General features: G+C 52.3%; 4 non-coding genes across 4 annotated transcripts; all 4 read left to right on the forward strand.

The window, feature by feature from the left end:
- The first annotated feature begins 9958 nt into the window (after positions 1 to 9958).
- Positions 9959 to 10035, forward strand: TRNAN-GUU (transfer RNA asparagine (anticodon GUU)). The gene has a single exon. It is a non-coding gene; the product is annotated as a tRNA-Asn (tRNA).
- Positions 10036 to 14319: 4284 nt separating this feature from the next.
- TRNAN-GUU (transfer RNA asparagine (anticodon GUU)) lies at positions 14320 to 14396 on the forward strand. Its single transcript has one exon. It is a non-coding gene; the product is annotated as a tRNA-Asn (tRNA).
- Positions 14397 to 18142: 3746 nt separating this feature from the next.
- Positions 18143 to 18219, forward strand: TRNAN-GUU (transfer RNA asparagine (anticodon GUU)). The gene has a single exon. It is a non-coding gene; the product is annotated as a tRNA-Asn (tRNA).
- A 4178-nt stretch (positions 18220 to 22397) lies between these two features.
- On the forward strand, positions 22398 to 22474 carry TRNAN-GUU (transfer RNA asparagine (anticodon GUU)). The gene has a single exon. It is a non-coding gene; the product is annotated as a tRNA-Asn (tRNA).
- Positions 22475 to 25462: the final 2988 nt, after the last annotated feature.

Below are 25462 nucleotides of genomic sequence, written 5' to 3' on the forward strand. Positions count from 1 at the left end.
AGTGGTGTGTTGCTTTTTTCTTTGCGGTAATAGCTTTGAAGCTATGTTCTGATTTTGGTGAGAGTAGAGCAGGACTGTCTTCGTGGCACAATTGGCTAGCGCGATCGGCTGTTAACCGAAAGGTTGGTGGTTCGAGCCCACCCGGTGGTGGTGCGGCGCTTTTTTTTTTCCTTGGGGTGATAGCTCTGAAGAAATGGTCTGACGGTGGTGAGAGTGGAGCAGGACGGTCCCCGTGGCGCAAATGGCTAGCGCGATCGGCTGTTAACCGAAAAGTTGGAGGTTCGAGCCCTCCCGGGTGGAGTGTGTTGCTTTTTTCTTGCGCTGATATCTTTGAAGATATGTTCTGATGGTGGTGAGAGTGGAGCACGATTGTCTCCGTGGCGCAATTGGCTAGCGCGAGCTGCTGTTAACCAAAATGTTGGAGGTTCGAGCCCACCCGGTGGTAGTGCGGCCTTGAACTGGTATAGCGCATTACGGGGAAGAAGAAACGGCCGAGCAGACCGACTCAAGAGGACAGAGCGCTAACTTCCAACTGAGCTTTATTGTCAAATTGCATCAAATAAGTAGACCGGCGCAAGCATACAAAACCACCCTAACGCAACGACAAGATAACACACAACATCACACCGTCACATATCGCACATTCATAGGCGGTTACTCTGATTAAGGAAGGCCACTTCATGTTCAGATAAACACAAAGAAGGGGCACTAATACACGTGCTGCCAGCTCTTGCTATACAATGCGCTTCTATAATTTCCCGAGTTAATTGCGACGGGTGCTTTTTTATCACTTCACACTGGTCAAACATGGGGGTACATACACAATCGCGACAGTGAATTCCAATGTGGCCCTGGATTGCTTTGTGAGCATTATAATGGTGCTCTTTTAGCCTTTCATTAAGGCATCGCCCCGTTTGGCCGAAATACCACATACCACACGAGAATGGAATCGCGTAAACAACCCCCACTACACACGGCACAAACCGAGTTTTGTGCTTAGTTGCGCAACCAGTGGTGTGCGATTTGAGAGGGTTGACAGCTTTGCAAAGCCGCTGTAACTTATCCGGCGCTGAAAACACCACTTTTACGCTGCATTTCTCCCCTATCTTTTTTAGCCGGTGGGAAATGTCATGCACGTAGGGTAAAACTACGGGTCTTTTTCGGTCGTTAGATTCCGGCTGGGCCTCAGAGTTGCATCCATGACGTGCATGACATTTCCCACCGGCTAAAAAAGATAGGGGAGAAATGCAGCGTAAAAGTGGTGTTTTCAGCGCCGGATAAGTTACAGCGGCTTTGCAAAGCTGTCAACCCTCTCAAATCGCACACCACTGGTTGCGCAACTAAGCACAAAACTCGGTTTGTGCCGTGTGTAGTGGGGGTTGTTTACGCTATTCCATTCTCGTGTGGTATGTGGTATTTCGGCCAAACGGGGCGATGCCTTAATGAAAGGCTAAAAGAGCACCATTATAATGCTCACAAAGCAATCCAGGGCCACATTGGAATTCACTGTCGCGATTGTGGATGTACCCCCATGTTTGACCAGTGTGAAGTGATAAAAAAGCACCTGTCGCAATTAACTCGGGAAATTATAGAAGCGCATTGTATAGCAAGAGCTGGCAGCACGTGTATTAGTGCCCCTTCTTTGTGTTTATCTGAACATGAAGTGGCCTTCCTTAATCAGAGTAACCGCCTATGAATGTGTGATATGTGACGGTGTGATGTTGTGTGTTATCTTGTCGTTGCGTTAGGGTGGTTTTGTATGCTTGCGCCGGTCTACTTATTTGATGCAATTTGACAATAAAGCTCAGTTGGAAGTTAGAGCTCTGTCCTCTTGTGTCGGTCTGCTCGGCCGTTTCTTCTTCCCCGTAATGCGCTATACCAGTTCAAGTACGATGAACCAACTCGCCCAATCTTCAACACTCGTGGTAGTGCGGCGCTTTTTTTTTCTTTGGGCTGATAGCTTTGAAGATATGTTCTAATTGTGGTGAGAGTGGAGCAGGGCTGGCTCCGTGGCGCAATTGGCTAGCGCGATCGGCTGTTAACCGAAAGGTTGGAGGTTCGAGCCAACCCGGTGGTGGTGCGGTGCTTTTTTTCTTTGGGCTGATAGCTTTGAAGATATGTTCTGATGGTGGTGAGAGGGGAGCAAGACTGTCTCCGTGGCGCAATGGGCTAGCGCGATCGGCAGTTGACCGAAAGGTTGGAGTTTCAAGCCGTGCCGGGAGTGGTGTGTTGCTTTTTTCTTTGCGCTGATAGCTTTGAAGATATGTTCTGATGGTGGTGAGAGTGGAGCACGACTGTCTCCGTGGCGAAATTGGCTAGCGCGATCGGCTGTTACTCGAAAGGTTGGAGGTTCGAGCCCACCCGGTGGTGGGGCGGTGCTTTTTTTCTTTGGGCTGATAGCTTTGAAGATATGTTCTGATGGTGGTGAGAGGGGAGCAAAACTGTCTCCGTGGCGCAATGGGCTAGCGCGATCGGCAGTTGACCGAAAGGTTGGAGTTTCAAGCCCTGCCGGGAGTGGTGTGTTGGTTTTTTCTTTGCGCTGATAGCTTTGAAGATATGTTCTGATGATGGTGAGAGTGGAGCAGGACTGTCTCCGTGGCGCAATTGGCTAGCGCGATTGGCTGTGAACCGAAAGGTTGGAGGTTCGAGCCCAACCGGTGGTGGTGCGGTGCTTTTTTTTTCTTCGGGCTGATAGCTTTGAAGATATGTTCTGATGGTGGTGAGAGGGGAGCAAGATTGTCTCCGTGGCGCAATGGGCTAGCGCGATCGGCTGTTGACCGAAAGGTTGGAGTTTCGAGCCCTCCCGGGATTGGTGTGTTGCTTTTTTCTTTGCGCTGATAGCTTTGAAGATATGTTCTGATGGTGGTGAGAGTGGAGGAAGACTGTCTCCGTGGCGCAATGGGCTAGCGCGATCGGCTGTTAACCGAAAGGTTGGAGTTTTGAGCCCACCCGGTGGTAGTGCAGCGCTTTGTTTTTCTTTGCGCTGATAGCTTTGAAGATATGTTCATATGGTGGTGAGAGTGGAGCAAGACTGTCCCCGTGGCGCAATGGGCTAGCGCGATCGGCTGTTAACCGAAAGGTTGGAGTTTCGAGCCCTCCCGGGAGTGGTGTGTTGCATTTTTCTTTGCACTGATAGCTTTGAAGATATGTTCTGATGGTGGTGAGAGTGGAGCAGGACTGTATCCGTGGCGCAATTGGCTAGCGCGATCGGCTGTTAACCGAAAGGTTGGAGCTTCGAGCCCACCCGGTGGTGGTGCGGCGCTTTTTTTCTTTGCGCTAATAGCTTTGAAGATATGTTCTGATGGTGGTGAGACGGGAGCAAGACTGTCTCCGTGGCGCAATGGGCTAGCGCGATCGGCTGTTGACCGAAAGGTTGGAGTTATGAGCCCTCCCGAGAGTGGTGTGTTGCTTTTTTCTTTGCGGTAATAGCTTTGAAGCTATGTTCTGATTTTGGTGAGAGTGGAGCAGGACTGTCTTCGTGGGGCAATTGGCTAGCGCGATCGGCTGTTAACCGAAAGGTTGGTGGTTCGAGCCCACCCGGTGGTGGTGCGGCGCTTTTTTTTCCTTGGGGTGATAGCTCTGAAGAAATGGTCTGACGGTGGTGAGAGTGGAGCAGGACGGTCCCTGTGGCGCAAATGGCTAGCGCGATCGGCTGTTAACCGAAAAGTTGGAGGTTCGAGCCCTCCCGGGTGGAGTGTGTTGCTTTTTTCTTTGCGCTGATATCTTTGAAGATATGTTCTGATGGTGGTGAGAGTGGAGCATGATTGTCTCCGTGGCGCAATTGGCTAGCGCGAGCTGCTGTTAACCAAAAGGTTGGAGGTTCGAGCCCACCCGGTGGTAGTGCGGCCTTGAACTGGTATAGCGCATTACGGGGAAGAAGAAACGGCAGAGCAGACCGACACAAGAGGACAGAGCGCTAACTTCCAACTGAGCTTTATTGTCAAATTGCATCAAATAAGTAGACCGGCGCAAGCATACAAAACCACCCTAACGCAACGACAAGATAACACACAACATCACACCGTCACATATCACACATTCATAGGCGGTTACTCTGATTAAGGAAGGCCACTTCATGTTCAGATAAACACAAAGAAGGGGCACTAATACATGTGCTGCCAGCTCTTGCTATACAATGCGCTTCTATAATTTCCCGAGTTAATTGCGACGGGTGCTTTTTTATCACTTCACACTGGTCAAACATGGGGGTACATCCACAATCGCGACAGTGAATTCCAATGTGGCCCTGGATTGCTTTGTGAGCATTATAATGGTGCTCTTTTAGCCTTTCATTAAGGCATCGCCCCGTTTGGCCGAAATACCACATACCACACGAGAATGGAATCGCGTAAACAACCCCCACTACACACGGCACAAACTGAGTTTTGTGCTTAGTTGCGCAACCAGTGGTGTGCGATTTGAGAGGGTTGACAGCTTTGCAAAGCCGCTGTAACTTATCCGGCGCTGAAAACACCACTTTTACGCTGCATTTCTCCCCTATCTTTTTTAGCCGGTGGGAAATGTCATGCACGTAGGGTAAAACTACGGGTCTTTTTCGGTCGTTAGATTCCGGCTGGGCCTCAGAGTTGCATCCATGACGTGCATGACATTTCCCACCGGCTAAAAAAGATAGGGGAGAAATGCAGCGTAAAAGTGGTGTTTTCAGCGCCGGATAAGTTACAGCGGCTTTGCAAAGCTGTCAACCCTCTCAAATCGCACACCACTGGTTGCGCAACTAAGCACAAAACTCGGTTTGTGCCGTGTGTAGTGGGGGTTGTTTACGCGATTCCATTCTCGTGTGGTATGTGGTATTTCGGCCAAACGGGGCGATGCCTTAATGAAAGGCTAAAAGAGCACCATTATAATGCTCACAAAGCAATCCAGGGCCACATTGGAATTCACTGTCGCGATTGTGGATGTACCCCCATGTTTGACCAGTGTGAAGTGATAAAAAAGCACCCGTCGCAATTAACTCGGGAAATTATAGAAGCGCATTGTATAGCAAGAGCTGGCAGCACGTGTATTAGTGCCCCTTCTTTGTGTTTATCTGAACATGAAGTGGCCTTCCTTAATCAGAGTAACCGCCTATGAATGTGTGATATGTGACGGTGTGATGTTGTGTGTTATCTTGTCGTTGCGTTAGGGTGGTTTTGTATGCTTGCGCCGGTCTACTTTTTTGATGCAATTTGACAATAAAGCTCAGTTGGAAGTTAGCGCTCTGTCCTCTTGTGTCGGTCTGCTCGGCCGTTTCTTCTTCCCCGTAATGCGCTATACCAGTTCAAGTACGATGAACCAACTCGCCCAATCTTCAACACTCGTGGTAGTGCGGCGCTTTTTTTTCTTTGGGCTGATAGCTTTGAAGATATGTTCTAATTGTGGTGAGAGTGGAGCAGGACTGGCTCCGTGGCGCAATTGGCTAGCGCGATCGGCTGTTAACCGAAAGGTTGGAGGTTCGAGCCAACCCGGTGGTGGTGCGGTGCTTTTTTTCTTTGGGCTGATAGCTTTGAAGATATGTTCTGATGGTGGTGAGAGGGGAGCAAGACTGTCTCCGTGGCGCAATGGGCTAGCGCGATCGGCAGTTAACTGAAAGGTTGGAGGTTCGAGTCCTCCCGGGAGTGGTGTATTGCTTTTTTTCCTTTGGGCTGATAGCTTTGAAAATATGTTCTGATGGTGGTGAGAGTGGAGCACGACTGTCTCCGTGGCACAATTGGCTAGCGCGATCGGCTGTTAACCGAAAGTTTGGAGGTACGAGCCCACCCGGTGGTGGTGTGGCGCTTTTTTTTCTTTGGGCTGATAGCTCTGAAGAAATGTTCTGACGGTGGTGAGAGTGGAGCACGACTGTCTTCGTGGCGCAATTGGCTATGCGATCGGCTGTTAACTGAAAGGCTGGAGGTTGGAGCCCTCCCGGGAGTGGTGTGTTGCTTTTTTTTCTTTGGGCTGATAGCTTTGAAGATATGTTCTCATGGTGGTGAGAGTGGAGCACGACTGTCTCCGTGGCGCAATTGGCTAGCGCGATCGGCTGTTAACCGAAAGGTTGGAGGTACGAGCCCACACGTTGGTGGTGCGGCGCTTTTTTTCTTTGGCCTGATAGCTTTGAAGATATGTCCTGATGGTGGTGAGAGTGGAGCACGACTGTCTCCGTGGCGCAATTGGCTAGCGCGATTGGCTGTTAACCGAGAGGTTGGAGGTTCCAGCCCTCCCGGGAGTGGTGTGTTGCTTTTTTTTGGGCTGATAGCTTAGAAGATATGTTCTGATGGTGGTGAGAGTGGAGCAGGACTGTCCCCGTGGCGCAATTGGCTAGCGCGATCGGCTGTTAACCGAAAGGTTGGAGGTTCGAGCCCTCCCGGGAGTGGTGTGTTGCTTTTTTTATTTTGGGCTGATAGCTTTGAAGATATGTTCTGATGGTGGTGAGAGTGGAGCACGACTGTCTCCGTGGCGAAATTGGCTAGCGCGATCGGCTGTTAACCGAAAGGTTAGAGGTACGAGCCCACCCGGTGGTGGTGCAGCGCTTTTTTTCTTTGGGTGATAGCTCTGAAGAAATGTTCTGACAGTGGTGTGAGTGGAGCACGACTGTCTCCATGGCGCAATTGGCTAGCGCGATCGGCTGTTAACCGAAAGTTTGGAGGTTCGAGCCCTCCCGGGAGTGGTGTGTTGCTTTTTTTATTTTGGGCTGATAGCTTTGAAAATATGTTTTGATGGTGGTGAGTGTGGAGCAGGACGGTCTCCGTGGCGCAATTGGCTAGCGCGATCGGCTGTTAACCGAAAGGTTGGAGGTACGAGCCTACCCGCTGGAGCTGCGGCGCTTTTTTTTTTCTTTGGGCTGATAGCTTTGAAGATATGTTCTGATGGTGGTGAGAGTGGAGCACGACTGTCTCCGTGGCGCAATTGGCTAGCGCGATCGGCTGTTAACCGAGAGGTTGGAGGTTGGAGCCCACCCGGTGGTGGTGCGGCGATTTTCTTCCTTTTGGCTGATAGCTATGAAGAAATGTTCTGACGGTGGTGAGAGTGGAGCACGACTGTCTCCATGGCGCAATTGGCTATGCGATCGGCTGTTAACTGAAACGGTGGAGGTTCGAGTCCTCCCAGGAGTGGTGTATTGCTTTTTTTTTCTTTGGGCTGATAGCTTTGAAGATATGTTCTGATGGTGGTGAGAGTGGAGCACGACTGTCTCCATGGCGCAATTGGCTAGCGCGATCGGCTGTTAACCGAAAGGTTGGAGGTACGGGCCCACATGGTGGTGGTGTGGCGCTTTTTTTTTCTTTAAGCTGATAGCTCTGAAGAAATGTTCTGACGGTGGTGAGAGTGGAGCACGACTGTCTTCGTGGCGCAATTGGCTATGCGATCGGCTGTCAACTGAAAGGTTGGAGGTTGGAGCCCTCCCGGGAGTGGTGTGTTGCTTTTTTTTCTTTGGGCTTATAGCTTTGAAGATATGTTCTCATGGTGGTGAGAGTGGAGCAGGACTGTCTCCGTGGCACAATTGGCTAGCGCGATCTGCTGTTAACCAAAAGGTTTGAGGTACGAGTCCACCCGGTGGTGGTGCGGCGCTTTTTTTTCTTTGGGCTGATAGCTTTGAAGAAATGTTCTGATGGTGGTGAGAGTGGAGCACGACTGTCTCCGTGGCGCAATTGGCTAGCGCGGTCGGCTGTTAACTGAAAGGTTGGAGGTTCGAGCCCTCCCGGGAGTGGCGTGTTGCTTTTTTTATTTTGGGCTGATAGCTTTGAAAATATGTTTTGATGGTGGTGAGTGTGGAGCAGGACTGTCTCCGTGACGCAATTGGCTAGCGCGATCGGCTGTTAACCGAAAGGTTGGAGGTACGAGCCCACCCGGTGGAGGTGCGGCGCTTTTTTTTCTTTGGACTGATAGCTTTGAAGATATGTCCTGATGGTGGTGAGAGTGGAGCACGACTGTCTCCGTGGCGCAATTGGCTAGCGCGATCGGCTGTTAACCGAGAGGTTGGAGGTTTGAGCCCTCCCGGGAGTGGTGTGTTGCTTTTTTTATTTTGGGATGATAGCTTTGAAAATATGTTTTGTTGGTGCTGAGTGTGGAGCAGGACTGTCTCCGTGACGCATTTGGCTAGCGCGATCGGCTGTTAACCGAAAGGTTGGAGGTACGAGCCCACCCGGTGGAGGTGCGGCGCTTTTTTTTCTTTGGACTGATAGCTTTGAAGATATGTCCTGATGGGGGTGAGAGTGGAGCACGACTGTCTTCGTGGCGCAATTGGCTAGCGCGATCGGCTGTTAACCGAGAGGTTGGAGGTTCGAGCCCACCCGATGGTGATGCGGCGATTTTTTCCCTTTGGGATGATAGCTCTGAAAAAATGTTCTGGCGGTGGTGAGAGTGGAGCAAGACTGTCTCCATGGCGCAATTGGCTATTCGATCGGCTGTTAACTGAAAGGTTGGAGGTTCCAGCCCTCCCGGGAGTGGTGTGTTGCTTTTTTTTTGGGCTGATAGCTTAGAAGATATGTTCTGATGGTGGTGAGAGCGGAGCACGACTGTCTCCGTGGCGCAATTTGCTATCGCGATCGGCTGTTAACCGAAAGGTTAAAGGTACGAGCTCACCCGTTGGTGGTGCGGCGCTTTTTTTTTGGGGCTGATAGCTTTGAAGAAATGTTCTGATGGTGGTGAGAGTGGAGCACGACTGTCTCCGTGGCGCAATTGGCTAGCGCGGTCGGCTGTTAACCGAAAGGTTGGAGGTTTGAGCCCTCCCGGGAGTGGTGTGTTGCTTTTTTTATTTTGGGCTGATAGCTTTAAAAATATGTTTTGTTGGTGGTGAGTGTGGAGCAGGACTGTCTCCGTGACGCATTTGACTAGCGCGATCGGCTGTTAACCGAAAGGTTGGAGGTACGAGCCCACCCATTGGTGATGCGGCGATTTTTTTCCTTTGGGATGATAGCTCTGAAAAAAATGTTCTGACGGTGGTGAGAGTGGAGCAAGACTGTCTCCATGGCGCAATTGGCTATGCGATCGGCTGTTAACTGAAAGGTTGGAGGTTCCAGCCCTCCCGGGAGTGGTGTGTTGCTTTTTTTGGGCTGATAGCTTAGAAGATATGTTCTGATGGTGGTGAGAGCGGAGCACGACTGTCTCCGTGGCGCAATTTGCTATCGCGATCGGCTGTTAACCGAAAGGTTAAAGGTACGAGCCCACACGGTGGTGGTGCGGCACTTTTTTTTTCTTTGGGCTGATAGCTCTGAAGAAATGTTCTGACGGTGGTGAGAGTGGAGCACGACTGTCTCCGTGGCGCAATTGGCTATGCAAAAGGCTGTTAACCGGAAGGTTGGAGCTTCGAGCCCTCCCGGGAGTGGTGTGTTGCTTTTTTCTCTTTGGGCAGATAGCTTTGAAGATATGTTCTGATGGTGGTGAGAGTGGAGCAGCACTGTCTCCGTGGCGCAATTGGCTAGCGCGATTGGCTGTTAACCGAAAGGTTGGAGGTACGAGTCCACCCGGTGGTGGTGTGTTGCTTTTTATTCTTTGGGCTGATAGCTTTGAAGATATGTTCTGATGGTGGTGAGAGTGGAGCACGACTGTCTCCGTGGCGCAATTGGCTAGCGCGATCGGCTGTTAACCGAAAGGTTAGAGGTACGAGCCCACCCGGTGGTGGTGCAGCGCTTTTTTTGGGCTGATAGCTCTGGAGAAATGTTCTGACAGTGGTGTGAGTGGAGCACGACTGTCTCCGTGGCGCAATTGGCTAGCGCGATCGGCTGTTAACCGAAAGATTGGAGGTTCGAGCCCTCCCGGGAGTGGTGTGTTGCTTTTTTTTCTTTGGGCTGATAGCTGTGAAGATATGTTCTCATGGTGGTGAGAGTGGAGCAGGACTGTCTCCGTGGCGCAATTAGCTAGCGCGATTGGCTGTTACCGAGAGGTTGGAGGTACGAGCCCACCCGGTGGTGGTGCGGCGCTTTTTTTTCTTTGGGCTGATAGCTTTGAAGAAATGTTCTGATGGTGGTGAGAGTGGAGCACGACTGTCTCCGTGGCGCAATTGGCTAGCGCGGTCGGCTGTTAACCGACAGGTTGGAGGTTCGAGCCCTCCCGGGAGTGGTGTGTTGCTTTTTTTTGGGGCTGATAGCTTAGAAGATATGTTCTGATGGTGGTGAGAGCGGAGCACGACTGTCTCCGTGGCGCAATTTGCTATCGCGATCAGCTGTTAACCGAAAAGTTAAAGGTACGAGCTCACCCGTTGGTGGTGCGGCGCTTTTTTTTGGGCTGATAGCTTTGAAGAAATGTTCTGATGGTGGTGAGAGTGGAGCACGACTGTCTCCGTGGCGCAATTGGCTAGCGCGGTCGGCTGTTAACCGAAAGGTTGGAGGTTTGAGCCCTCCCGGGAGTGGTGTGTTGCTTTTTTCATTTTTGGCTGATAGCTTTGAAAATATGTTTTGTTGGTGGTGAGTGTGGAGCAGGACTGTCTCCGTGACGCATTTGGCTAGCGCGATCGGCTGTTAACCGAAAGGTTGGAGGTACGAGCCTACCCGGTGGAGGTGCGGCGCTTTTTTTTCTTTGGACTGATAGCTTTGAAGATATGTCCTGATGGGGGTGAGAGTGGAGCACGACTGTCTTCGTGGCGCAATTGGCTAGCGCGATCGGCTGTTAACCGACAGGTTAGAGGTTCAAGCCCACCCAATGGTGATGCGGTGATTTTTTCCCTTTGGGATGATAGCTCTGAAAAAATGTTCTGACGGTGGTGAGAGTGGAGCAAGACTGTCTCCATGGCGCAATTGGCTATGCGATCGGCTGTTAACTGAAAGGTTGGAGGTTCCAGCCCTCCCGGGAGTGGTGTGTTGCTTTTTTTTGGGCTGATAGCTTAGAAGATATGTTCTGATGGTGGTGAGAGCGGAGCACGACTGTCTCCGTGGCGCAATTTGCTATCGCGATCGGCTGTTAACCGAAAGGTTAAAGGTACGAGCCCACACGGAGGTGGTGCGGCACTTTTTTTTCTTTGGGCTGATAGCTCTGAAGAAATGTTCTGACGGTGGTGAGAGTGGAGCACGACTGTTTCCGTGGCGCAATTGGCTATGCAAAAGGCTGTTAACCGGAAGGTTGGAGGTTCGAGCCCTCCCGGGAATGGTGTGTTGCTTTTTTTTCTTTGGGCAGATAGCTTTGAAGATATGTTCTGATGGTGGTGAGAGTGGAGCAGCACTGTCTCCGTGGCGCAATTGGCTAGCGCGATTGGCTGTTAACCGAAAGGTTGGAGGTACGAGTCCACCCGGTGGTGGTGTGTCGCTTTTTATTCTTTGGGCTGATAGCTTTGAAGATATGTTCTGATGGTGGTGAGAGTGGAGCACGACTGTCTCCGTGGCGCAATTGGCTAGCGCGATCGGCTGTTAGCCGAAAGGTTAGAGGTACGTGCCCACCCGGTGGTGGTGCAGCGCTTTTTTTTGGGCTGATAGCTCTGGAGAAATGTTCTGACAGTGGTGTGAGTGGAGCACGACTGTCTCCGTGGCGCAATTGGCTAGCACGATCGGCTGTTAACCGAAAGGTTGGAGGTTCGAGCCCTCCCGGGAGTGGTGTGTTGCTTTTTTATTTGGGCTGATAGCTTTGAAGATATGTTCCGATGGTGGTGAGAGTGGAGCACGACTGTCTCCTTGGCGCAATTGGCTAGTGCGATCGGCTGTTAACCGAGAGGTTGGAGGTTGGAGCCCACCCGGTGGTGGTGCGGCGATTTTTTTCCTTTTGGCTGATAGCTCTGAAGAAATGTTCTGACGGTGGTGAGAGTGGAGCAGGACTGTCTCCGTGGCGCAATAGGCCAGCGCGATTGGTGTTAACCGAGAGGTTGGAGGTACGAGCCCACCCGGTGGTGGTGCGGCGCTTTTTTTTCTTTGGGCTGATAGCTTTGAAGATATGTTCCGATGGTGGTGAGAGTGGAGCACGACTGTCTCCTTGGCGCAATTGGCTAGCGCGATCGGCTGGTAACCGAGAGGTTGGAGGTTGGAGCCCACCCGGTGGTGGTGCGGCGAATTTTTCCTTTTGGCTGATAGCTCTGAAGAAATGTTCTGACGGTGGTGAGAGTGGAGCAGGACTGTCTCCGTGGCGCAATAGGCCAGCGCGATTGGTGTTAACCGAGAGGTTGGAGGTACGAGCCCACCCGGTGGTGGTGCGGCGCTTTTTTTTCTTTGGGCTGATAGCTTTGAAGAAATGTTCTGATGGTGGTGCGAGTGAAGCACGACTGTCTCCGTGGCGCAATTGGCTAGCGCGGTCGGCTGTTAACCGACAGGTTAGAGGTTCGAGCCCTCCCGGGAGTGGTGTGTTGCTTTTTTTATTTTGGGCTGATAGCTTTGAAAATATGTTTTGATGGTGGTGAGTGTGAAGCAGGACTGTCTCCGTGACGCAATTGGCTATCGCGATCGGCTGTTAACCGAAAGGTTGGAGGTACGAGCCCACATGGTGGTGGTGCGGCACTTTTTTTTCTTTGGGCTGATAGCTCTGAAGAAATGTTCTGACGGTGGTGAGAGTGGAGCACGACTGTCTCCGTGGTGCAATTGGCTATGCGAAAGGCTGTTAAAAGGAAGGTTGGAGGTTCGAGCCCTCCCGGGAGTGGTGTGTTGCTTTTTTTTCTTTGGGCTGATAGCTTTGAAGATATGTTCTCATGGTGGTGAGAGTGGAGCAGGACTGTCTCCGTGGCGCAATTGGCTAGCGCGATTGGTTGTTACCGAGAGGTTGGAGGTACGAGCCCACCCGGTGGTGGTGCAGCGCTTTTAGATGCGGAGCATCTTATACTCGCGCCTTGTAGTGCGCCGTCCGCGCCGTCCGCGCCGTCCGCACCGCTTCTCGAACATTCGACAGCTGACGCGCGCGCATGCGCCGTCGCGCCGTCGCCCACTCTTCCACCATCTGTGCATCCCTTCCTCCTCTACACACCGCGCGCGCTTCACTCCTCCACCATCTGTGCACCCTTCCTCCTCTACACACCGCGTTCGACATCTACAATTCTCCTGATTCTCCAGTGGACGCGCATGTGGCGTCGCGCTTCGAGAACATTCAACAGCTGACAGTGCATGCGCCGTCGTGCTGTATATATACTCAAGGTTGGCGCTCACTCGCTCAGTTGCCGCTCGTCGGTTGGTTTGTACGGCGCGTCGACGTCCAAGGTCGCGGTGAAATGAATTCCAACGAATCCACAAACACAATGATCGACGTCCCTTCGACCAGCGCCGCCCTTTCGCATACGTGTGTACGTGTTCACTCATTTAACACCCCCTCCTACAACCACGTTAACCAATTTAGCCATCGACCCAAGTAAGTCGCAATTTAACACCCCATTTCACAACCACGTTAACCAATTTAGCCATCGACCCAAGTAAGTCGCACTTTAACACCCCGTTAACCAATTATATGGTCCGCATCCTCCTCGGTGTTCCCCCGAGGGAAGCTGCGGGCAATTTTTTTTTCTTTGGGCTGATAGCTTTGAAGAAATGTTCTGATGGTGGTGCGAGTGGAGCACGACTGTCTCCGTGGCGCAATAGGCCAGCGCGATTGGTGTTAACCGAGAGGTTGGAGGTACGAGCCCACCCGGTGGTGGTGCGGCGCTTTTTTTTTCTTTGGGCTGATAGCTTTGAAGATATGTTCCGATGGTGGTGAGAGTGGAGCACGACTGTCTCCTTGGCGCAATTGGCTAGCGCGATCGGCTGGTAACCGAGAGGTTGGAGGTTGGAGCCCACCCGGTGGTGGTGCGGCGAATTTTTCCTTTTGGCTGATAGCTCTGAAGATATGTTCCGATGGTGGTGAGAGTGGAGCACGACTGTCTCCTTGGCGCAATTGGCTAGTGCGATCGGCTGTTAACCGAGAGGTTGGAGGTTGGAGCCCACCCGGTGGTGGTGCGGCGATTTTTTTCCTTTTGGCTGATAGCTCTGGAGAAATGTTCTGACAGTGGTGTGAGTGGAGCACGACTGTCTCCGTGGCGCAATTGGCTAGCACGATCGGCTGTTAACCGAAAGGTTGGAGGTTCGAGCCCACCCGGTGGTGGTGCGGCGCTTTTTTTTCTTTGGGCTGATAGCTTTGAAGAAATGTTCTGATGGTGGTGCGAGTGGAGCACGACTGTCTCCGTGGCGCAATTGGCTAGCGCGGTCGGCTGTTAACCGACAGGTTAGAGGTTCGAGCCCTCCCGGGAGTGGTGTGTTGCTTTTTTTTCTTTGGGCTGATAGCTTTGAAGATATGTTCTCATGGTGGTGAGAGTGGAGCAGGACTGTCTCCGTGGCGCAATTGGCTAGCGCGATTGGCTGTTACCGAGAGGTTGGAGGTACGAGCCCACCCGGTGGTGGTGCGGCGCTTTTTTTTCTTTGGGCTGATAGCTTTGAAGAAATGTTCTGATGGTGGTGAGAGTGGAGCGCGACTGTCTCCGTGGCGCAATTGGCTAGCGCGGTCGGCTGTTAACCGACAGGTTGGAGGTTCGAGCCCTCCCGGGAGTGGCGTGTTGCTTTTTGTATTTTGGGCTGACAGCTTTGAAAATATGTTTTGATGGTGGTGAGTGTGGAGCAGGACAGTCTCCGTGACGCAATTGGCTAGCGCGATCGGCTGTTAACCGAAAGGTAGGAGGTATGAGCCCACCCGGTGGAGGTACGGCGCTTTTTTTCTTTGGACTGATAGCTTTGAAGATATGTCCTGATGGTGGTGAGAGTGGAGCACGACTGTCTCCGTGGTGCAATTGGCTAGCGCGATCGGCTGTTAACTGAAAGGTTGGAGGTTGGAGCCCTCCCGGGAGTGGTGTGTTGCTTTTTTTTCTTTGGGCTTATAGATTTGAAGATATGTTCTCATGGTGGTGAGAGTGGAGTAGGACTGTCTCCGTGGCGCAATTGGCTAGCGCGATCTGCTGTTAACCGAAAGGTTGGAGGTACGAGCCCACCCGCTGGTGGTGCGGCGCTTTTTTTTCTTTGGGCTGATAGCTTTGAAGAAATGTTCTGATGGTGGTGAGAGTGGAGCACGACTGTCTCCGTGGCGCAATTGGCTAGCGCGATCGGCTGTTAACCGAGAGGTTGGAGGTTTGAGCGCTCCCGGGAGTGGTGTGTTGCTTTTTTTATTTTGGGCTGATAGCTTTGAAAATATGTTTTGTTGGTGGTGAGTGTGGAGCAGGACTGTCTCCGTGACGCATTTGGCTAGCGCGATCGGCTGTTAACCGAAAGGTTGGAGGTACGAGCCCACCCGGTGGAGGTGCGGCGCTTTTTTTTCTTTGGACTGATAGCTTTGAAGATATGTCCTGATGGGGGTGAGAGTGGAGCACGACTGTCTTCGTGGCGCAATTGGCTAGCGCGATCGGCTGTTAACCGAGAGGTTGGAGGTTCGAGCCCACCCGATGGTGATGCGGCGATTTTTTCCCTTTGGGATGATAGCTCTGAAAAAATGTTCTGGCGGTGGTGAGAGTGGAGCAAGACTGTCTCCATGGCGCAATTGGCTATGCGATCGGCTGTTAACTGAAAGGTTGGAGGTTCCAGCCCTCCCGGGAGTGGTGTGTTGCTTTTTTTTGGGCTGATAGCTTAGAAGGTATGTTCTGATGGTGGTGAGAGCGGAGCACGACTGTCTCCGTGGCGCAATTTGCTATCGCGATCGGCTGTTAACCGAAAGGTTAAAGGTACGAGCTCACCCGTTGGTGGTGCGGCGCTTTTTTTTGGGCTGATAGCTTTGAATAAATGTTCTGATGGTGGTGAGAGTGGAGCACGACTGTCTCCGTGGCGCAATTGGCTAGCGCGGTCGGCTGTTAACCGAAAGGTTGGAGGTTTGAGCCCTCCCGGGAGTGGTGTGTTGCTTTTTTTATTTTGGGCTGATAGCTTTAAAAATATGTTTTGTTGGTTGTGAGTGTGGAGCAGGACTGTCTCCGTGACGCATTTGGCTAGCGCGATCGGCTGTTAACCGAAAGGTTGGAGGTACGAGCCCACCCATTGGTGATGCGGCGATTTTTTCCCTTTGGGATGATAGCTCTGAAAAAAATGTTCTGACGGTGGTGAGAGTGGAGCAAGACTGTCTCCATGGCGCAATTGGCTATGCGATCGGCTGTTAACTGAAAGGTTGGAGGTTCCAGCCCTCCCGGGAGTGGTGTGTTGCTTTTTTTTGGGATGATAGCTTAGAAGATATGTTCTGATGGTGGTGAGAGCGGAGCACGACTGTCTCCGTGGCGCAATTTGCTATCGCGATCGGCTGTTAACCGATAGGTTAAAGGTACGAGCCCACACGGTGGTGGTGCGGCACTTTTTTTTTCTTTGGGCTGATAGCTCTGAAGAAATGTTCTGACGGTGGTGAGAGTGGAGCACGACTGTCTCCGTGGCGCAATTGGCTATGCAAAAGGCTGTTAACCGGAAGGTTGGAGGTTCGAGCCCTCCCGGGAGTGGTGTGTTGCTTTTTTCTCTTTGGGCAGATAGCTTTGAAGATATGTTCTGATGGTGGTGAGAGTGGAGCAGCACTGTCTCCGTGGCGCAATTGGCTAGCGCGATTGGCTGTTAACCGAAAGGTTGGAGGTACGAGTCCACCCGGTGGTGGTGTGTTGCTTTTTATTCTTTGGGCTGATAGCTTTGAAGATATGTTCTGATGGTGGTGAGAGTGGAGCACGACTGTCTCCGTGGCGCAATTGGCTAGCGCGATCGGCTGTTAACCGAAAGGTTAGAGGTACGAGCCCACCCGGTGGTGGTGCAGCGCTTTTTTTTGGGCTGATAGCTCTGGAGAAATGTTCTGACAGTGGTGTGAGTGGAGCACGACTGTCTCCGTGGCGCAATTGGCTAGCGCGATCGGCTGTTAACCGAAAGATTGGAGGTTCGAGCCCTCCCGGGAGTGGTGTGTTGCTTTTTTTTATTTTGGGCTTAGAGCTTTGAAAATATGTTCAGATGGTGGTGAGTGTGGAGCAGGACTGTCTCCGTGGCGCAATTGGCTAGCGCGATCGGCTGTTAACCGAAAGGTTGGAGGTACGAGCCTACCCGGTGGAGGTGCGGCGCTTTTTTTTCTTTGGGCTGATAGCTTTGAAGATATGTTCTGATGGTGGTGAGAGTGGAGCACGACTGTCTCCTTGGCGCAATTGGCTAGCGCGATCGGCTGTTAACCGAGAGGTTGGAGGTTGGAGCCCACCCGGTGGTGGTGCGGCGATTTTTTTCCTTTTGGCTGATAGCTCTGAAGAAATGTTCTGACGGTGGTGAGAGTGGAGCAGGACTGTCTCCGTGGCGCAATAGGCCAGCGCGATTGGTGTTAACCGAGAGGTTGGAGGTACGAGCCCACCCGGTGGTGGTGCGGCGCTTTTTTTTCTTTGGGCTGATAGCTTTGAAGAAATGTTCTGATGGTGGTGAGAGTGGAGCACGACTGTCTCCGTGGCGCAATAAGCTAGCGCGGTCGGCTGTTAACCGACAGGTTAGAGGTTCGAGCCCTCCCGGGAGTGGTGTGTTGCTTTTTTTATTTTGGGCTGATAGCTTTGAAAATATGTTTTGATGGTGGTGAGTGTGAAGCAGGACTGTCTCCGTGACGCAATTGGCTAGCGCGATCGGCTGTTAACCGAAAGGTTGGAGGTACGAGCCCACCCGGTGGAGGTGCGGCGCTTTTTTTTCTTTGGCCTGATAGCTTTGAAGATATGTCCTGATGGTGGTGAGAGTGGAGCACGACTGTCTCCGTGGCGCAATTGGCTAGCGCGATCGGCTGTTAACCGAGAGGCATGAGGTTCCAGCCCGGCCGGGAGTGGTGTGTTGCTTTTTTTGGGCTGATAGCTTAGAAGATATGTTCTGATGGTGGTGAGAGTGGAGAACGACTGTCTCCGTGGCGCAATTTGCTACCGCGATCGGCTGTTAACCGAAAGGTTGGAGGTACGAGCCCACATGGTGGTGGTGCGGCACTTTTTTTTCTTTGGGCTGATAGCTCTGAAGAAATGTTCTGACGGTGGTGAGAGTGGAGCACGACTGTCTCCGTGGCGCAATTGGCTATGCGAAAGGCTGTTAAAAGGAAGGTTGGAGGTTCGAGCCCTCCCGGGAGTGGTGTGTTGCTTTTTTTTCTTTGGGCTGATAGCTGTGAAGATATGTTCTCATGGTGGTGAGAGTGGAGCAGGACTGTCTCCGTGGCGCAATTGGCTAGCGCGATTGGCTGTTACCGAGAGGTTGGAGGTACGAGCCCACCCGGTGGTGGTGCGGCGCTTTTTTTTCTTTGGGCTGATAGCTTTGAAGAAATGTTCTGATGGTGGTGAGAGTGGAGCACGACTGTCTCCGTGGCGCAATTGGCTAGCGCGGTCGGCTGTTAACCGACAGGTTGGAGGTTCGAGCCCTCCCGGGAGTGGTGTGTTGCTTTTTTTTGGGCTGATAGCTTAGAAGATATGTTCTGATGGTGGTGAGAGCGGAGCACGGCTGTCTCCGTGGCGCAATTTGCTATCGCGATCGGCTGTTAACCGAAAGGTTAAAGGTACGAGCTCACCCGTTGGTGGTGCGGCGCTTTTTTTTGGGCTGATAGCTTTGAAGAAATGTTCTGATGGTGGTGAGAGTGGAGCACGACTGTCTCCGTGGCGCAATTGGCTAGCGCGGTCGGCTGTTAACCGAAAGGTTGGAGGTTTGAGCCCTACCGGGAGTGGTGTGTTGCTTTTTTCATTTTTGGCTGATAGCTTTGAAAATATGTTTTGTTGGTGGTGAGTGTGGAGCAGGACTGTCTCCGTGACGCATTTGGCTAGCGCGATCGGCTGTTAACCGAAAGGTTGGAGGTACGAGCCTACCCGGTGGAGGTGCGGCGCTTTTTTTTCTTTGGACTGATAGCTTTGAAGATATGTCCTGATGGGGGTGAGAGTGGAGCACAACTGTCTTCGTGGCGCAATTGGCTAGCGCGATCGGCTGGTAACCGAGATGTTAGAGGTTCAAGCCCACCCAATGGTGATGCGGTGATTTTTTCCCTTTGGGATGATAGCTCTGAAAAAATGTTCTGACGGTGGTGAGAGTGGAGCAAGACTGTCTCCATGGCGCAATTGGCTATGCGATTGGCTGTTAACTGAAAGGTTGGAGGTTCCAGCCCTCCCGGGAGTGGTGTGTTGCTTTTTTTTGGGCTGATAGCTTAGAAGATATGTTCTGATGGTGGTGAGAGCGGAGCACGACTGTCTCCGTGGCGCAATTTGCTATCGCGATCGGCTGTTAACCGAAAGGTTAAAGGTACGAGCCCACACGGTGGTGGTGCGGCACTTTTTTTTCTTTGGGCTGATAGCTCTGAAGAAATGTTCGGACGGTGGTGAGAGTGGAGCACGACTGTCTCCGTGGCGCAATTGGCTATGCAAAAGGCTGTTAACCGGAAGGTTGGAGGTTCGAGCCCTCCCGGGAATGGTGTGTTGCTTTTTTTTCTTTGGGCAGATAGCTTTGAAGATATGTTCTGATGGTGGTGAGAGTGGAGCAGCACTGTCTCCGTGGCGCAATTGGCTAGCGCGATTGGCTGTTAACCGAAAGGTTGGAGGTACGAGTCCACCCGGTGGTGGTGTGTCGCTTTTTATTCTTTGGGCTGATAGCTTTGAAGATATGTTCTGATGGTGGTGAGAGTGGAGCACGACTGTCTCCGTGGCGCAATTGGCTAGCGCGATCGGCTGTTAACCGAAAGGTTAGAGGTACGAGCCCACCCGGCGGTGGTGCAGCGCTTTTTTTGGGCTGATAGCTCTGGAGAAATGTTCTGACAGTGGTGTGAGTGGAGCACGACTGTCTCCGTGGCGCAATTGGCTAGCACGATCGGCTGTTAACCGAAAGGTTGGAGGTTCGAGCCCTCCCGGGAGTGGTGTGTTGCTTTTTTTATTTGGGCTGATAGCTTTGAATATATGTGCCGATGGTGGTGAGAGTGGAGCACGACTGTCTCCTTGGCGCAATTGGCTAGCGCGATCGGCTGTTAACCGAGAGGTTGGAGGTTGGAGCCCACCCGGTGGTGGTGCGGCGATTTTTTTCCTTTTGGCTGATAGCTCTGAAGAAATGTTCTGACGGTGGTGAGAGTGGAGCAGGACTGTCTCCGTGGCGCAATAGGCCAGCGCGATTGGTGTTAACCGAGAGGTTGGAGGTACGAGCCCACCCGGTGGTGGTGCGGCGCTTTTTTTTCTTTGGGCTGATAGCTTTGAAGATATGTTCCGATGGTGGTGAGAGTGGAGCACGACTGTCTCCTTGGCGCAATTGGCTAGCGCGATCGGCTGTTAACCGAGAGGTTGGAGGTTGGAGCCCACCCGGTGGTGGTGCGGCGAATTTTTCCTTTTGGCTGATAGCTCTGAAGAAATGTTCTGACGGTGGTGAGAGTGGAGCAGGACTGTCTCCGTGGCGCAATAGGCCAGCGCGATCGGCTGTTAACCGAAAGGTTGGAGGTACGAGCCCACCCATTGGTGATGCGGCGATTTTTTCCCTTTGGGATGATAGCTCTGAAAAAAATGTTCTGACGGTGGTGAGAGTGGAGCAAGACTGTCTCCATGGCGCAATTGGCTATGCGATCGGCTGTTAACTGAAAGGTTGGAGGTTCCAGCCCTCCCGGGAGTGGTGTGTTGCTTTTTTTTGGGCTGATAGCTTAGAAGATATGTTCTGATGGTGGTGAGAGCGGAGCACGACTGTCTCCGTGGCGCAAATTGCTATCGCGATCGGCTGTTAACCGAAAGGTTAAAGGTACGAGCCCACACGGTGGTGGTGCGGCACTTTTTTTTTCTTTGGGCTGATAGCTCTGAAGAAATGTTCTGACGGTGGTGAGAGTGGAGCACGACTGTCTCCGTGGCGCAATTGGCTATGCAAAAGGCTGTTAACCGGAAGGTTGGAGGTTCGAGCCCTCCCGGGAGTGGTGTGTTGCTTTTTATTCTTTGGGCTGATAGCTTTGAAGATATGTTCTGATGGTGGTGAGAGTGGAGCACGACTGTCTCCGTGGCGCAATTGGCTAGCGCGATCGGCTGTTAACCGAAAGGTTAGAGGTACGAGCCCACCCGGTGGTGGTGCAGCGCTTTTTTTGGGCTGATAGCTCTGGAGAAATGTTCTGACAGTGGTGTGAGTGGAGCACGACTGTCTCCGTGGCGCAATTGGCTAGCGCGATCGGCTGTTAACCGAAAGATTGGAGGTTCGAGCCCTCCCGGGAGTGGTGTGTTGCTTTTTTTTATTTTGGGCTTAGAGCTTTGAAAATATGTTCTGATGGTGGTGAGTGTGGAGCAGGACTGTCTCCGTGGCGCAATTGGCTAGCGCGATCGGCTGTTAACCGAAAGGTTGGAGGTACGAGCCTACCCGGTGGAGGTGCGGCGCTTTTTTTTTCTTTGGGCTGATAGCTTTGAAGATATGTTCTGATGGTGGTGAGAGTGGAGCACGACTGTCTCCTTGGCGCAATTGGCTAGCGCGATCGGCTGTTAACCGAGAGGTTGGAGGTTGGAGCCCACCCGGTGGTGGTGCGGCGATTTTTTTCCTTTTGGCTGATAGCTCTGAAGAAATGTTCTGACGGTGGTGAGAGTGGAGCAGGACTGTCTCCGTGGCGCAATAGGCCAGCGCGATTGGTGTTAACCGAGAGGTTGGAGGTACGAGCCCACCCGGTGGTGGTGCGGCGCTTTTTTTTCTTTGGGCTGATAGCTTTGAAGAAATGTTCTGATGGTGGTGAGAGTGGAGCACGACTGTCTCCGTGGCGCAATAAGCTAGCGCGGTCGGCTGTTAACCGACAGGTTAGAGGTTCGAGCCCTCCCGGGAGTGGTGTGTTGCTTTTTTTATTTTGGGCTGATAGCTTTGAAAATATGTTTTGATGGTGGTGAGTGTGAAGCAGGACTGTCTCCGTGACGCAATTGGCTAGCGCGATCGGCTGTTAACCGAAAGGTTGGAGGTACGAGCCCACCCGGTGGAGGTGCGGCGCTTTTTTTTCTTTGGCCTGATAGCTTTGAAGATATGTCCTGATGCTGGTGAGAGTGGAGCACGACTGTCTCCGTGGCGCAATTGGCTAGCGCGATCGGCTGTTAACCGAGAGGCATGAGGTTCCAGCCCTCCCGGGAGTGGTGTGTTGCTTTTTTTGGGCTGATAGCTTAGAAGATATGTTCTGATGGTGGTGAGAGTGGAGAACGACTGTCTCCGTGGCGCAATTTGCTATCGCGATCGGCTGTTAACCGAAAGGTTGGAGGTACGAGCCCACATGGTGGTGGTGCGGCACTTTTTTTTCTTTGGGCTGATAGCTCTGAAGAAATGTTCTGACGGTGGTGAGAGTGGAGCACGACTGTCTCCGTGGCGCAATTGGCTATGCGAAAGGCTGTTAAAAGGAAGGTTGGAGGTTCGAGCCCTCCCGGGAGTGGTGTGTTGCTTTTTTTTCTTTGGGCTGATAGCTGTGAAGATATGTTCTCATGGTGGTGAGAGTGGAGCAGGACTGTCTCCGTGGCGCAATTGGCTAGCGCGATTGGCTGTTACCGAGAGGTTGGAGGTACGAGCCCACCCGGTGGTGGTGCGGCGCTTTTTTTTCTTTGGGCTGATAGCTTTGAAGAAATGTTCTGATGGTGGTGAGAGTGGAGCACGACTGTCTCCGTGGCGCAATTGGCTAGCGCGGTCGGCTGTTAACCGACAGGTTGGAGGTTCGAGCCCTCCCGGGAGTGGTGTGTTGCTTTTTTTTGGGCTGATAGCTTAGAAGATATGTTCTGATGGTGGTGAGAGCGGAGCACGACTGTCTCCGTGGCGCAATTTGCTATCGCGATCGGCTGTTAACCGAAAGGTTAAAGGTACGAGCTCACCCGTTGGTGGTGCGGCGCTTTTTTTGGGCTGATAGCTTTGAAGAAATGTTCTGATGGTGGTGAGAGTGGAGCACGACTGTCTCCGTGGCGCAATTGGCTAGCGCGGTCGGCTGTTAACCGAAAGGTTGGAGGTTTGAGCCCTCCCGGGAGTGGTGTGTTGCTTTTTTCATTTTTGGCTGATAGCTTTGAAAATATGTTTTGTTGGTGGTGAGTGTGGAGCAGGACTGTCTCCGTGACGCATTTGGCTAGCGCGATCGGCTGTTAACCGAAAGGTTGGAGGTACGAGCCTACCCGGTGGAGGTGCGGCGCTTTTTTTTCTTTGGACTGATAGCTTTGAAGATATGTCCTGATGGGGGTGAGAGTGGAGCACGACTGTCTTCGTGGCGCAATTGGCTAGCGCGATCGGCTGTTAACCGAGAGGTTAGAGGTTCAAGCCCACCCAATGGTGATGCGGTGATTTTTTCCCTTTGGGATGATAGCTCTGAAAAAATGTTCTGACGGTGGTGAGAGTGGAGCAAGACTGTCTCCATGGCGCAATTGGCTATGCGATCGGCTGTTAACTGAAAGGTTGGAGGTTCCAGCCCTCCCGGGAGTGGTGTGTTGCTTTTTTTTGGGCTGATAGCTTAGAAGATATGTTCTGATGGTGGTGAGAGCGGAGCACGACTGTCTCCGTGGCGCAATTTGCTATCGCGATCGGCTGTTAACCGAAAGGTTAAAGGTACGAGCCCACACGGTGGTGGTGCGGCACTTTTTTTTCTTTGGGCTGATAGCTCTGAAGAAATGTTCTGACGGTGGTGAGAGTGGAGCACGACTGTCTCCGTGGCGCAATTGGCTATGCAAAAGGCTGTTAACCGGAAGGTTGGAGGTTCGAGCCCTCCCGGGAATGGTGTGTTGCTTTTTTTTCTTTGGGCAGATAGCTTTGAAGATATGTTCTGATGGTGGTGAGAGTGGAGCAGCACTGTCTCCGTGGCGCAATTGGCTAGCGCGATTGGCTGTTAACCGAAAGGTTGGAGGTACGAGTCCACCCGGTGGTGGTGTGTCGCTTTTTATTCTTTGGGCTGATAGCTTTGAAGATATGTTCTGATGGTGGTGAGAGTGGAGCACGACTGTCTCCGTGGCGCAATTGGCTAGCGCGATCGGCTGTTAACCGAAAGGTTAGAGGTACGAGCCCACCCGGTGGTGGTGCAGCGCTTTTTTTGGGGCTGAGAGCTCTGGAGAAATGTTCTGACAGTGGTGTGAGTGGAGCACGACTGTCTCCATGGCGCAATTGGCTAGCACGATCGGCTGTTAACCGAAAGGTTGGAGGTTCGAGCCCTCCCGGGAGTGGTGTGTTGCTTTTTTTATTTGGGCTGATAGCTTTGAAGATATGTTCCGATGGTGGTGAGAGTGGAGCACGACTGTCTCCTTGGCGCAATTGGCTAGCGCGATCGGCTGTTAACCGAGAGGTTGGAGGTTGGAGCCCACCCGGTGGTGGTGCGGCGATTTTTTTCCTTTTGGCTGATAGCTCTGAAGAAATGTTCTGACGGTGGTGAGAGTGGAGCAGGACTGTCTCCGTGGCGCAATAGGCCAGCGCGATTGGTGTTAACCGAGAGGTTGGAGGTACGAGCCCACCGGGTGGTGGTGCGGCGCTTTTTTTTCTTTGGGCTGATAGCTTTGAAGATATGTTCCGATGGTGGTGAGAGTGGAGCACGACTGTCTCCTTGGCGCAATTGGCTAGCGCGATCGGCTGTTAACCGAGAGGTTGGAGGTTGGAGCCCACCCGGTGGTGGTGCGGCGAATTTTTCCTTTTGGCTGATAGCTCTGAAGAAATGTTCTGACGGTGGTGAGAGTGGAGCAGGACTGTCTCCGTGGCGCAATAGGCCAGCGCGATTGGTGTTAACCGAGAGGTTGGAGGTACGAGCCCACCCGGTGGTGGTGCGGCGCTTTTTTTTCTTTGGGCTGATAGCTTTGAAGATATGTTCCGATGGTGGTGAGAGTGGAGCACGACTGTCTCCTTGGCGCAATTGGCTAGCGCGATCGGCTGTTAACCGAGAGGTTGGAGGTTGGAGCCCACCCGGTGGTGGTGCGGCGAATTTTTCCTTTTGGCTGATAGCTCTGAAGAAATGTTCTGACGGTGGTGAGAGTGGAGCAGGACTGTCTCCGTGGCGCAATAGGCCAGCGCGATTGGTGTTAACCGAGAGGTTGGAGGTACGAGCCCACCCGGTGGTGGTGCGGCGCTTTTTTTTCTTTGGGCTGATAGCTTTGAAGAAATGTTCTGATGGTGGTGCGAGTGGAGCACGACTGTCTCCGTGGCGCAACTGGCTAGCGCGGTCGGCTGTTAACCGACAGGTTAGAGGTTCGAGCCCTCCCGGGAGTGGTGTGTTGCTTTTTTTATTTTGGGCTGATAGCTTTGAAAATATGTTTTGATGGTGGTGAGTGTGAAGCAGGACTGTCTCCTTGCGCAATTGGCTAGCGCGATCGGCTGTTAACCGAGAGGTTTGAGGTTGGAGCCCACCCGGTGGTGGTGCGGCGATTTTTTTCCTTTTGGCTGATAGCTCTGAAGAAATGTTCTGACGGTGGTGAGAGTGGAGCACGACTGTCTCCGTGGTGCAATTGGCTATGCGAAAGGCTGTTAAAAGGAAGGTTGGAGGTTCGAGCCCTCCCGGGAGTGGTGTGTTGCTTTTTTTTCTTTGGGCTGATAGCTTTGAAGATATGTTCTCATGGTGGTGAGAGTGGAGCAGGACTGTCTCCGTGGCGCAATTGGCTAGCGCGATTGGTTGTTACCGAGAGGTTGGAGGTACGAGCCCACCCGGTGGTGGTGCAGTGCTTTTAGATGCGGAGCATCTTATACTCGCGCCTTGTAGTGCGCCGTCC

Source organism: Rhipicephalus microplus, unplaced genomic scaffold, assembly GCF_043290135.1.
Source record: "Rhipicephalus microplus isolate Deutch F79 unplaced genomic scaffold, USDA_Rmic scaffold_13, whole genome shotgun sequence".
Classification (NCBI taxonomy): Eukaryota; Metazoa; Arthropoda; class Arachnida; order Ixodida; family Ixodidae; genus Rhipicephalus; species Rhipicephalus microplus.